Raw genomic sequence first — 13,083 nt, 5'->3', positions numbered from 1 at the left:
ATGCACACCTTTAATCCCAGCACTCAGGAAGCAGCGGCAAGGGATTCTCTGAGTTCCAGGCTAGCCTGGGCTCCACAGCAAGTTTCAATACAGCCAGGGCTACCCACAGAAAGAAACTTTGTGTCGAGCAACAACAACAACAACAACAACAACAACAACAACAAGAGAAAGCTCAGGCATGGTAGTACATTTCTGGAAATATCAGAACTCAGGAAGCAGAGGCAGTGGGATCGCTGTGTGTTCTGGGACAGCCTGGTCTACATAGCCATTCTAGGATAGCAAGGGCTACATAATGACACCCTGTCTCAATAAAATAAACAAAAATATAAAAGTAAAACTTATTTACAACACTTTTCTTCACGAAGTTGCAAGACTCAAAATAAACTTTAGTTACAACACCATGCACATGGCTGCTCATAGTTTTATTACGGATAAATAAATTAAAAAAAAAAAATCACCGTTAAAATGCGCAGAGAGCCAACCTGAGCATGCACGGAACGCAGCCCGCGCGCGTGCGCGACGAGGGGCGGAGCCCCGGCCGCCCTCAGCCCCTTCTTTCTCTTTGTCCCTCCCACTTCCGCGGGCACCCAACCATGCGTCCCCTGCGTGCTGACGTCAGGCGCGTGCCCCTGTCCGGCAGCCGAGGAGGCCCCGCGCAGTGCTGCCAACGCCCCGGCGGAGAAGCTGAGGTGAGTGCGGGGCCCGAGTCGCCTCCCTGCGGGAGCGTCTTCTGCGCCGCCCGGTCCCCTTCGCGTGTCCCCCTCCGTCCTCCCTCGGTTCTCGAGGATGCTCGCGGGCGGGGGCATCCCGGTGCTGGCGGGCCGCGGGCCGCGAGGGAGGGAGGGCTTGCCGGGTTCGCGTGCGCCCGCCGGCCCGGGTTCTGAGGGGAACGAGGCGGGGGTCGCGGCGAGGCTTGGGGCCGGAATGGCGACGCGGCGCGGCCGGGGATGGCGGCGGCCGAGGGCACAGCCCGGCCGAGCTGTCAGCGGCGGCGGCGGCGCGAGAGGACCGGGCACACCCATCCCGCCCGCTCCCCTCCCCCTCCGGCCGCCCGCGGGCTCCGGAGGCCCCGGGGCGCGGGGTGGGAGAGGTCGTCTGGTCCGGACCGGGGTCGGAGGCCCGGGTCTTGTCTCTCCGTCGTGGGCCTCGACTTCCTGCTTCCCCGGCCCCGCCGCGGACGCGTTGCGGCTGGCGGGGGAGGGGAGCGGAACTGCGGCCGCAGGGCCGGGCCGGGGCCGAGGTGACGGACCGGGCGGCTCTGCGCCTGCGCCCCTCGGCGGGCTCCAGCCCCGCGCCGTGTCCTCTCCTGCCCCGCGGCTCCCGGGGCTCTCCTGACGGGGCCGGCCTCTTTGCCTTCCGGGACCTGCCTAAGCACCTCCCGAAACCCCGCCTGGCCACTTACTCAGTTCCTCATTCCTACCAGGACATTTTCTTTGTCGGTTATTATTACTATTTTGTAAATTCCTCTTTCCACCCCTTTAACTCCGGGAGAAATTCAGTGTGGAGAATTACGTCATCGCAGCATAAGGGGTGAGAGTTTTAACTCCTACAAGTCAGGGCTCACCAAATTAAAGACAGCATCTTGCGGCCTTAGTGGGTCATTCCACCCAGCACATTGGTTCAGAGTAAGGCGGCGGGTTGGTTTTTTTTTTTTGTTGTTGTTGTTGAAATCCTGTTGCCTGTCTTCAGGCTGCCTGAGATGCACCTAAAATACGGAAGGTTCAAAATCTTAGGTTTAAGTTATTTTGGTCAGGGAATATACACTGTCTGCAGTCACTTCTTGTGTAGGTATGAACTTTAAAGGACCTCTTGGCTATATACTCGGGTGAATTGCAGGAGCAATTATTTGCCACACTGACTAATTGTGACTTACCTGATGCAAAAGAACCCAACTTGAGTGCATGGTGTGAAGAGTGAGCTGGAAAGAGAATTTAATCAGACCCCTGATTTGTCTTTGTTAGGATTGCAACTTCAAAGTTGCATTCTTTAGTTTGGATTTTTTTTTTTTTTATCTTGAGACAGGGTCTCCATATGAAGCCCCAGTTAACCTTGAATTTAGAGGGACCTTCCTTCTATAGCCTCTGCCTCTCAAGAGTTGGGATTACAGGCACGATTTACTTGAATTACCACCCTTGATTTTAATTTTTAGCCCTAAAAACGTGAGTAATTTTAGATCACTAGAATTGTGTGTCCTTTGATTATAGTACACACTAGTGTTGAAGAATATTAACACTGCAAAGCAAATGATATCCAGTGTGTCCCGCATCCCTGTAAGGGTGGCTCATGTTTGAACAAGACTTTTCCCATTATTGCTCATTTGTATAGAAAACGGTGTTGTTTGTTAAATACTGGAGTGGTGGATTCAAATTGGCTTTCTGTAGTTGGTAGTTGTGGAGCGTGAATCTTCCAAAATACATTTGTTAGCCTTAATGTGACATACAGGAATATAAAATTGGAGCACTTACCTACTATTGTGGTTTTTTAACCTATATTTAAAAGGTTTATATGTGCGCTATTTTTTTTTTTCTTTTTAATTAACTAGTTTGGGTTGGTGAGATGGAATAGTGGATAATAACACTTGTTCAACAGGCCTGACTACCTTAGTTGGGTCCCCCAGAACCCAAGATGGAAGGAGAGAATCCTCTCCAAAGTTGTTCTCCATTGGGCCTTAGTGGTCCCAGCCTTTAATCCCAGCCCTTGGGAGGCAGAGGCAAACTCTGAGTTTGAGGCCAGACTCATCTACAAAGCCTGTCTTGAAAAAACAAACACAAAAGCTGTCTTCTGATCTTCACACTCTTGCCAGTGTGCATGTGTACATATAAATGCACACAATAGTAATAAAAATAAAAAACACAATTAGTTTGAATTTGACATAAGAGATTGGTAACTGAGTAATTTACAAGGTGTTTGTTTTTTAAACAATTTGTTCAAGACCCCAAAGTGCCTTATATTCTGTTAAACTCTTTTTTTTTTAAATTCAAGATGTTTTCATATTGAGACAATACCTGTGCTTAGTAAACACATTCCCTGCTCCAGTAATCCTTGTAAGCCCATCAAGACTTAAAGTTTACAAATCTTTGCAAAAGGTTTGTTTTCTTAGGAATATTTTTGTACTTGAACTATTTTATGGACTATTTTATTTCAGATTTTCATACATATATTTCATACATATATTTCATACAAGCATTTTATATTTTGACCATACCCATCCCTATCTCCCTCCTTTGTCCCTCAGCTCTCCCCTCAGTGAGTCCATCTCCCAACTCTTGTTCTTTTTTGTGACCCTCTGAGTCTAATTAATGCTGCCCCACATTTCTAGTTAGTTTTATGATACATATACTGCTAATTTTTTATTTATTTTTATTTTTATTTTTGTCTAATGTACTTTTTGGAGGAGCATTGATGGGGCTTGGAAGCACAGGTTAAACTTTGATTCATAGGGCTATAATTTAAGTGGTTCTTCCATTTTAGTTTTTTTTTTTTTTTTAAGAGGATAAGGGGTATTTAATTACAAGAACCCTTATGAAAGGGAACAATTCATATTGGGTGTATTTTTCTCCCATAAACAACTCTCTATATTCCTCAATGTAAAAGGGCTATTTCTTATTTCTGTGATACTGCCTTTTCAGTCTTTGCAGAATGTTTGCTGCCAGTTTCCCCTGATCAAACACAAGTAAGTTGTGGGAAGTCAGGGCTTTGACTTGGTATGGTTATTCTGTGTCCCTGGCACCTAGGGAGGATACTGCCATACATATGGTGGGCTTTAATAAATATTTGTTGAATGAGTAAATTTGGTAATAATGTCTGAGGGTTATTTGTTTACTGCACATCCTATAGGCCTTCCTGTTTGTTTCCTCAGATTTGTTTACTTATATGCCTAGTCAACCATATCCAGATCTGGACTCACTGAAACTTGCTAAGCTCTTCTTGCTTGATCTTATCCATCTGTTTAGTACAGTGTTTTCTACAGCTGCACTAGCTGGAAAATTTGCCATCAACTAGAAAGTCATCTGGACGTTATTCTTTTATTCTCCTAAAACAAATCCAGACTTAACCTCTGTTTCCTCATCTTCCTGTATTTATGTGTTTGCAAATAGTAGCTTATTTCTGTCCCCTTGTTCCCCCCTGCTGTGTCAAGTTTCCTGGTCATGTGATGTTTTGCCCCTTGTGAGTTTCTACTTTTAGTTGCTCATCTCTTCTATCCAAAGTATTTTTACTGAAGCGTTTTTTGTTAGTGCTATTCTACTTTGTCTTCCACTGCTGGTGTTAGTTTAGGGTGTTAAGAGTTTCTCTTCACTAGTTACCCTGGGATGTTGGTCTCAGACTGTTTATTCCAAATGATGAGACTAAATGTTTTGTCACCTACATGGTGTCCTTCCTTGCAGTTTTGAGAAGAATTAAGCTGGTCAAGGCAGCACGTCCCTATAGTCTTAACACTTGGAAAGTACAGAAGAATCTGGAAAAAGTTTAAGGCCAACCTTAGTGACATGCAGTTCTAGGCTAGTCTGAATCACATGAGACCATGTCTCAAAAAAAAAAAAAATCAGTTTTTAATTTTTAAAATTAGTTTCCTAAGTTACCAAGGTTAGCCTTGAACTTTCCTTACTTTTATCTCACTCTCTTTGAGTAGCTAGGGTTACAGACCTGAGCTACCAGGCCCAGCTTAGAATTAGTGTGTGTCTAGATTTATTTGTGTGAATGAGTATTTTGCTTGCATGTGCATACGTATGTGTACTGTGTGTGTGCCTGGTGCCCACAAAGGTCAGAAAACGTGGGATTCCCCGGCACTAGAACCACTGTTAGTTGTTTGTGCTTCTGCACGAGTAACCAGTGCTCTTAACAGGGACCGTCTGTCCAGCATGATCATTTTCTTTTTCAACTTAATACCTAGCATTAGTTGTTAATGTTGCAGTGTTGGTACACTGTCAGAGAAGAACTTAATGACTTGGCTGTGTTGCTATTTTTCTTTAACACTTTCTACTTCTTACATTTTCTTGAGACTCTTCATTTCCATTTGTTGCTTAAATTCTGCTGACATGTGTTCTTGAGCTGCTGCTGCTGCTTAGAGTAGTTAGAAGCATAGATTCTGGAGCCAGACTGCCTGAGTTGAAATCTTGATCTGTCATTTATTAGCCATGTGCAATTTTAGGTCATGCCTTGTGACTTCAGTTTATCTGTTAAAAAATGAGGCTAGCAAGCCTGCCAGGTAACTCACAACTATAATCCCAGCACTGAGGAGGAGGAGGAGGAGGAGGAGGCAGGAAAATGAGTTTAAGGTCATCGTAGTCTTGGCCGTAGGAGTTAGATGGCAGTCTGAGCTATGTGAGACCTGTCTCAGATAAAAATAGAAACAAAAAATGAGGCTAGTAACTACACCTGCCTCACAGTGGGGAAGATTGTATCAGTGAATGTATATGACATGTTTTTAAGACTACTTACCTGCAGGCAGAGCTGTGTAGGTGCTTGCTCTCACTGTTACTATCTCCTAGGCCCTACCCCTTGACCTTTAGAAGCTGTGTTTATTTCACAGGTAAATGTTTTTTACAACCTTCCCTCCTACAGACTAATCCATGAATCCTAAAAAAAATTCCAAGTGGAGATTGTTATCTCCTTTACATTTTTTTGTTTCCCACTGTCACAAATAATTGCAGGGGCTGCAGATGTGACCCAGAATAGTTATTAATGTGGCCCAACACAAAATTGTAAACATGACTTAAAATTGGAGTTGCGTGTGTTTGTGTGTGTGTGTGTGTGTGTGTGTGTGTGTGTGTGTATGTGATTCAAAATTAAATTGTGTATTCGTGTCACAGTTTATGTGGAGTTAAGAGGACAACTTTGTTAGTTCTTTCTTATGCCATCAATATGGGTTCTGGCAATTGAACTCAAAATAATTGGGTTTGCATAGTAGAAACTGTTATCTTCTGAGCTAAACACTTAACACTTTTCTAATTTTTTTGAGACAGGGTCTCCTGAATCCCAAGCAGGCCTTGAAATCATTGTGAAGTTACATATGATTTTGAATTTCTGTTTTTTCTGCTTCCACCTCCCAAATAGGATTAGAGGCATGTACTGCTATGCTAGGTTTATGTGCGTATTGGAGATTGGGGCTTCATGAATGTTGGGCAAGCACTCTTATCAACCAAGCTGCATCTCTAGCACGTAGTCCTTTTTTTTGTTTTGTTTTGTTTTTTTGTTTTTGTTTTTTCGAGGCAGTGTTTTTCTCTGTGTAGCCTTGGCTGTCCTGGAACTCACTTTGTAGACCAGGCTGGCCTCATGTAGCCCATTTTAAAAAAAAAAAAATTAGGGGTTGGAGAGATGGCTCAGCAGTTAAATGCACTGGCTGCTCTTCTAGAGATTCTCAGTTCAATTCCTAGAACCCACATGGTGGCCCACAACCATTTATAATGGGATCTGATGCCCTCTTCTGTCACGAAGGCATATGTGGAAACAGAGCACTCAGATACATAAATGAATGAATGAATAAAAAAAATAAGTAAATAAGTAAAAAAAAAAAAATCTATTGGTCATGGTGATGCAAGCCTTGATCCCAGCATTTGAGAAGCAAAGGCAAATCTCTTGAGTTTGAGGCCAGCCTGGTCTCCATAGAGAGTTATAGACACTAGAGCTACATAGTGAAACCTAGTCTCAAAACAACAACAGACCACATTTATTTACTGTGTACGTGCTTGTGTGCATACGTGGAGGTCAGAAAACAAGTTAGGGAATTAACTCTTTTCTTGCCCAAATGGGTCTGGTTATTGAACTAGACTGGTATAATTTTTTGAGGCAACCACCTTTGCCTTCTGAGCCATCTCCCTGGTCTATCTGCTATTTTTAAAGACACTCTGGGTGTCCTCAGAGTTTGGTTTGTAAGGATCCTTGAACCAGTCTCCCCAGATTTCAAGGGTGATTGTAGTTGTATCTCTGAGAGTGCTAGCAGAGTGGCTACACTTGTTTAACTTTAAAGCTGTAGACCAGGATTAGGAAGAGCGTTCTCTGATTGTTAGAACAATGTCAGTTAATAATTGCCCAACAAAACTGCTCGTTGTTTAAGATACTTTTTCTAAGAATTATGATCTTTTAATCAGGACTTAGGCAGATAATCTTTAACAGTGTGCAAAAACTTTCAGATATGGACAGTCAAAGTCACTATAAAATACAGTGAAGTTGTCACCTGATGCTCTGAACAGGCATGTTTACAATGAGGGTTGGCATTTCATATTAACATATTGTATTGTATATGCATTAGTCATATTAACATATGATTTTTCACAAGTTGACCTTGACTTTGAGGAAATGAAATGAAAATGGCAGAATTATCTTAATCAGTTTGAAGATCCACAGAAGGAACTACTGTGGGGCTAGAGAGAGCTGACTTAATGGTTTAAGCACTGGCTGATTTTTTTTTTTTTTCCCCTTCAGTATCAGAATTTGGTTACCAGTACTTGAGTGGCTCAAAACTACCTTTAGCTCCAGCTCCTAGAGCACCTACACATACATGTGCATTCGTCTCACACACATACTCACAACACCCATCTTTTGAAGATCATGATTACAGTGTCACTGTCTGACACACTATCAGGACTAACTTTGGGAGGTTAGAGAGATAGCTCAGTGGTTAGAAGCCCTGGCTGTTCTAGAGGATTCAGGTTAGATTCCTAGCCTCCACATGCCAGCTCACAACCACCTGTAACTCTAGTTCCAGGGGCTCCAGTGCCCTCTTTTGCAAATCCTCTGTGGTTGCTGCATACACAGTGTAGGCAAAACAGTAACATACACACAAAGTAAAAATAAATACAAAAACAATTTTAGGGGATCAAAGGTTCTAACCTTTGTCTGGTTTAAAAGGGACTTAGGGATTGGGAAGTTAGCTCAGGGTGTAAATCAAGTGTGAGGAATGTCAGTGGTCATGGTTTTCCATCTGTAGTACAGCTTGAGAGAGAAGAGATTTGATCTCCAGAGCAAGCTGGTTAGCAAGACTAGCACATTAATGAGCTGTGAGTTTGACAGAGACTTTGCCTTAGTAGAAGGGGAGGGATAAGGAGGATTTCCAGGTATCAACTCAAGTGTCTGCATACACACGAAACATGCACATCTACATATGTACATATGGAAACTAAGAAAACCAAGAAAAGAATAGGGAGTTAAATGTGTTGGAGCTGGAGAGATGGCTCAGCCTGCTCTTCCAAAGGTCCTGAGTTCAATTTCCAGCAACCACATGGTGCCTCACAACCATCTGTAATGAGATCTGACACCCTCTTCTGGTGCATCTGAAGACAGCTACAGTGTACTTACATATAATAATCTTTGTTTGTTTGTTTGTTTGTTTTTTTGAGACAGGGTTTCTCTGTGTAGCCCTGGCTGTCCTGGAACTCACTCTGTAGACCAAACTGGCCTCAAACTCAGAAATCCGCTTGCCTCTGCCTCCCAAGTGCTGGGATTAAAGGCATGTACCACCACTGCCCAGCATAATAAATCTTTTAAAAAAATATGTGTTGATGGTAGAGAGGGAGGAAGACAGAAATGAATTTGGATTTTCCACATCAGTGCATTTGTGCTGAGGTTAGAATTGTGCCAACATTAGGGAATCCCTCCTCCTGAGTACCAGCAGGGAACAGTGCTTGCCTCCCACATCAGTAAGGTTTAGGAAACATTCTGTTAGTGAGGCATTCTTCCACCCAAAACAATGAAGTGTTCTGTGTGCTGTCAACATATTTTAACAATTCCGTCTCCAGCACCTTCAGCTTTCTGTGCTTGTTCTGTTTGGCTTCTCCATGTTTTGTGGTGTTTTGGCTATTCTACCACAAAAGAGTGCCCTCAGCTCTTTTCGTAGAGGCCTTGTAGACAATCCCATGATCCCATGTATCTTCTAGCTTTTGTTCTTCGCCTTTTTTTTTTTTTTTTTTTTTTTTTTTTTTTTGTGTTTTGGGTTTTCGACAGTGTTTCTCTGTGTAGACCAGGCTGTCCTCAAACTCAGAAATCCACCTTCCTCTGCCTCCCAAGTGCTGGGATTAAAGGCATGCGCCACCACTGCCCGGCTGTTCTTCACCTTTTATACCTTAGCCACCTTCAACATTCCTATCAGCCTTTGGGCAACACTATGATATAGGTGACAAGCACAGGATATATACTTTGATTTATCTGAGGGTGGTTTTTGCTGCTGCATCCAATTTCTTTTTGATTCTTTATGCAGATAGCAGTAGATCAGGAAGCTAGAGGAATATATTATAAAGAATTTTGAGTCCAAAGAACAAGTTTTGACTTGATGCACTCTAAACCACTCTCACTGTCTTAATTTAGGGACCACAGTACTCTTTGAGTGATAGTCACAGTTCCAAGTGTTGGTAGTAGAGCAGTTACTGAAAAAAGACTGAGACAAATCTGTCATAAAATGTACGTGGGCGTGTGTTGGTTGGAGGTAAGGGTTTGGAGAAAAAGAGGTGGGTAAGACTTGGTAGATGTCTTGGTAGCCATCTCCTAGGCTCTAGAACAGCTGCTCTCTGTCTCTCCTCCCTTCCTCCCTCCCTTTTTAAAGTTGAGACACGGGGTCTCATGTGGCCTAGGTTGATCTCAAGTTCACTGTATAGTCAAGGATGAATTTGAACTTAAGTTTTCTGCCACCACCGTCTGCGCTCAGAGTTTCAGGTTTTGCAACCATGCTGGTTTTTCTGTACTGCTCAAGATTGAACCCTAGCTTTGTGTACTCTGCAAGCAGACTACCATCCGAGCCATGTTTTCAACCCTTAGTTTTCTTTGAGTTGGCAGCCTTTATCTGATATTTCATCTAACTAGAGATTTATTCTTTCTAGACTATTTTGTCTTCTGTATTTGCTACTGTTTTAAACAGCTTTGGCATTTGCTTATAATATATATTATTAACAATCTGAGAATGTAATGATTTAACAATTTTGTTTAAAGCCTGTAAAGGTGATATATGTTGACCATTCTAGCATTGTAGGTAGTGTAGTGTGTAAGTTACTGAAGGCCTTTGATGACCGTTTCTGCCTAACTCAGTCTAACTGCAGTTCCAGGAGATTGAGCACCTTTTTCTGGCCCCTACAGGCACTAGGCACACATGGTGTAGACATACATGCAGGCAAAATACTCAACTAATTAAAAATTTAAAAATAATTAACTTTACAAAAAGACAAATCCAGACGAAGCCAAAGTGAAAGCCATACTTAAGGCGTGTAACTATCTTGCTGACTTGCATTGTTAATATAACAAGCCTATTAAAATAGAGGTTTAGTTCCTAACTTATGTCCTGGTAGATCAGACTTCTTAGTTGCTTAGATTTCCTCCCTCCCTCCCTCCCTCCCTCCCTCCCTCCCTTCCATCCATTTTTGAGACCTTGAAATTTTGTTATTTTGTTTTATTTATATACTGGTTTCTCAGTGTAGTGCTTGCTATTTTGGAATGCAACCATACTTTTGGCTACTTTATTGGGTTCTTTTCCCACTATCATCCTACTCCACCCTTATCCTAACCCCCCAACACTAGGTAGGAGAGAAAGAAGGTTAGAGGGGAAAGGGACTTAAACTGCTCATTAAGGGCATTGAGTTCCTCAGGGCAGTTTTGAGCTTTGTAGTTAGGCTGTCTCCAGCCAGCAGTCAGCAAGCAGCTGCAGCAGCCTCTCAGGACTCCGGCATTTTTATGCATCTCAAGAATCTTCAGAATTCCAAATATAAAACGTCTTCAGCTGGCATAATCATACTCCTGCCAGAGCAAGAGGCAGATCACAGCTTGCTGCTGTTGACAACCTGAAGCGGCCCCATATTCCACACCTGGGATGAAAACAAAAACACTATCACATAATGTTTCAGTGTTTTTAAAGAAATCAAAGTTCTCACCTCATTGGAACTCACTCTGTAGACCAGGCTGTCCTTGAACTCACAGAGATCAACTTGTCTCTACCTCTTAACTGCATAGTCCTGCTTGGCCTGGAAGTTGCTGTGTAGTCCAGGCTGACCTCAAATTCATCAGAGATCTCCCTACTTCAACTGGAAACACCATGTCTATGTTACCATATTGATATTCTTCACAGTTTAAGAATGTATAGCATTTACTCATGTGGTGTATTGTCACTTATTTTTCTGTTGCTTTAACTCTCTTGATCTTACAGTATTCTTGTGTGTGTGTGTGTGTGTGTGTGTGTGTGTAAAAAACATAAGGGGTCACGTAAGATGGCTTTGAATTCCTAATCCTTCTCTACCTTTTGAATGCTGAGATTATAGATGTGTGCTACTGTGTTGGGTTTATACCCTTCTTAGGATTGAGTTCAGAGCTCTGTTCATGCTAGATACTCTACCATGGAATTGAATTGTAGTTATAGATAATTTTTAGCTACCATATGGGTTCTATGGAAGAGCAGCCAGTGCTCTTAACCAGGCACCTGTTTTGTTTTTTTTTGAGACAGGATCTTACTTAATAGACAGTCCAGGCTATCCTATTACTTTGTAGTTCAGGTTGTCCTATTCACTATGTTTCTCATATTGGTCTTGAGCCAATAGCAGGCCTCGGGCCTCAACCTCACAGTGCTAGTGGAAAATAGGTCAATGCCACTGCAGCTGCTTTGCCTGAATTATTATCAGACCCAACAAGTCTGACACTTGAGTTCAGATCCTCTTGGAAATGATTGTGGAAGTGGAGAACTGAGTGATATTTGCACCATGGCACATGCACACATTGTATACACATGTATACATTTAAAAAGTTAGTGTTACTTGTCTTTGAACAAATGCTTCCCCCAATGTTACTACTTTAGATAACATTTTTTTGTCTTTTTTTTTTTTTTTTTTTAAAAGACAGGGTTTCTCTGCCCTGGCTATCCTGGACTCACTCTATAGACCAGGCTGACCTTGAACTCAGATCTGCTTGCCTCTGCCTCCCAAGTGCTGGGATTAAAGGTGTGTGCCACCTTGCCCAGCTGATAACAATGTTTGAAGGTGCTAAACCTTTTTTTTTTTTTTTTTTTCTTGCTCCATATTATATTAGATGCTGTGAGAAGGAATAAAGAGGAGCCTACTTTCAGAGAGTTAACTTAGAATGGATGAAAGTAGGGATATGGTAAGGTAGCTTGATCATGTGATTTATTCAGTGGGTGGTGAATGCATACTATGTGGCTGGTATTCTGGACATAGAGCAGAGTCCTTGTCCTTTAGAATACAATGGGAAGTGTGTTAATTTTAGTATTTTTGTTGAATGGGGAGTGACTATTCACTCACTATAGCACAAATAATCAGTTTGCTTCTTTTATCACATGGGTTCCAGGGATGGAACTTAAGTTGTCAGGCTTTGCAGCAAGCATTGAACTATTTTGCTGGATCTCTTTTACTGCAGCAATATAAATAAACAAGATAATTTAAAATCACAACCATACTATAGGGAAAATGAACTGGGGGATATAGAGTGTGAGGAGAAGGTATATTCCTTACTTTTCTATTGCTGTGATATCATGACCAACACCACTTACAGGAGAAGAGTTATTTGGGTTTCTGGTTCCAGAAGGTTTAAGAGTCCTCTGGGAAGCATGGCAGCAGCAGGCAGCATGGTATCTGGAACAGTAAACTCAAGAGTTCTTAAACCACAAGTAGGAAGTAGAGAATGAGGAAACTAGGAAATCTCTAAGCTTCCCCTTCCCCCACTTCGTCCTACAAGGCTATACCTCCTAAACCTACCCAAACAGTGCCACCAACTGGGGACCAAGTCTTCAAAATACGTTGAAATACAAGCCTATACTTTCGCATTCAAACCACCACTGGAGGAAACTAACTTTGGATTAGATAGTTAGAGAAAAATTTCCTGATGATTAATTTGGACTGAGGTGTGAGGGAGAATCATATACAAGAACAGTGGGAAGGAGGCTGGAGAGTTGACTCAGTGGTGAAGAATACTTGTTGCCCTAGCAGAGGATCAGGGGTCAATTCCCAGCACTCATGTGACTCACAACTACCTATAATTCCAGTCCCAGAGAATCATCACGTATATGCATAAAATAATCTAAGAAAATAATTTTTTTTTTTTTTTTTTTTTTTTTTTTTTTTTTTGTGTTTTGTGTTTATTTCCTTTTGTGTTTTTATTGCT

General features: G+C 42.3%; 1 protein-coding gene across 2 annotated transcripts in view; it reads left to right on the top strand.

Moving 5' to 3' along the window:
- Positions 1-575: 575 nt before the first annotated feature.
- Positions 576-13,083, top strand: part of Cdc42 (cell division cycle 42) — a 33,161-nt gene continuing 20,653 nt past the window's right edge. The window contains exon 1 of one of the 2 annotated variants that reach the window (XM_021199699.1): positions 576-689. The gene's annotated coding sequence lies outside the window, so the exon portion shown is untranslated. The remainder of the gene's footprint in view (positions 690-13,083) is intronic. The other variant, XM_021199698.2, reaches the window with a different exon arrangement.

This window comes from Mus pahari, chromosome 6, assembly GCF_900095145.1.
Source record: "Mus pahari chromosome 6, PAHARI_EIJ_v1.1, whole genome shotgun sequence".
Classification (NCBI taxonomy): Eukaryota; Metazoa; Chordata; class Mammalia; order Rodentia; family Muridae; genus Mus; species Mus pahari.
The sequence above is the reverse complement of the archived record's forward strand: the minus strand, read 5'-3'. Positions and strand labels throughout refer to the sequence as shown.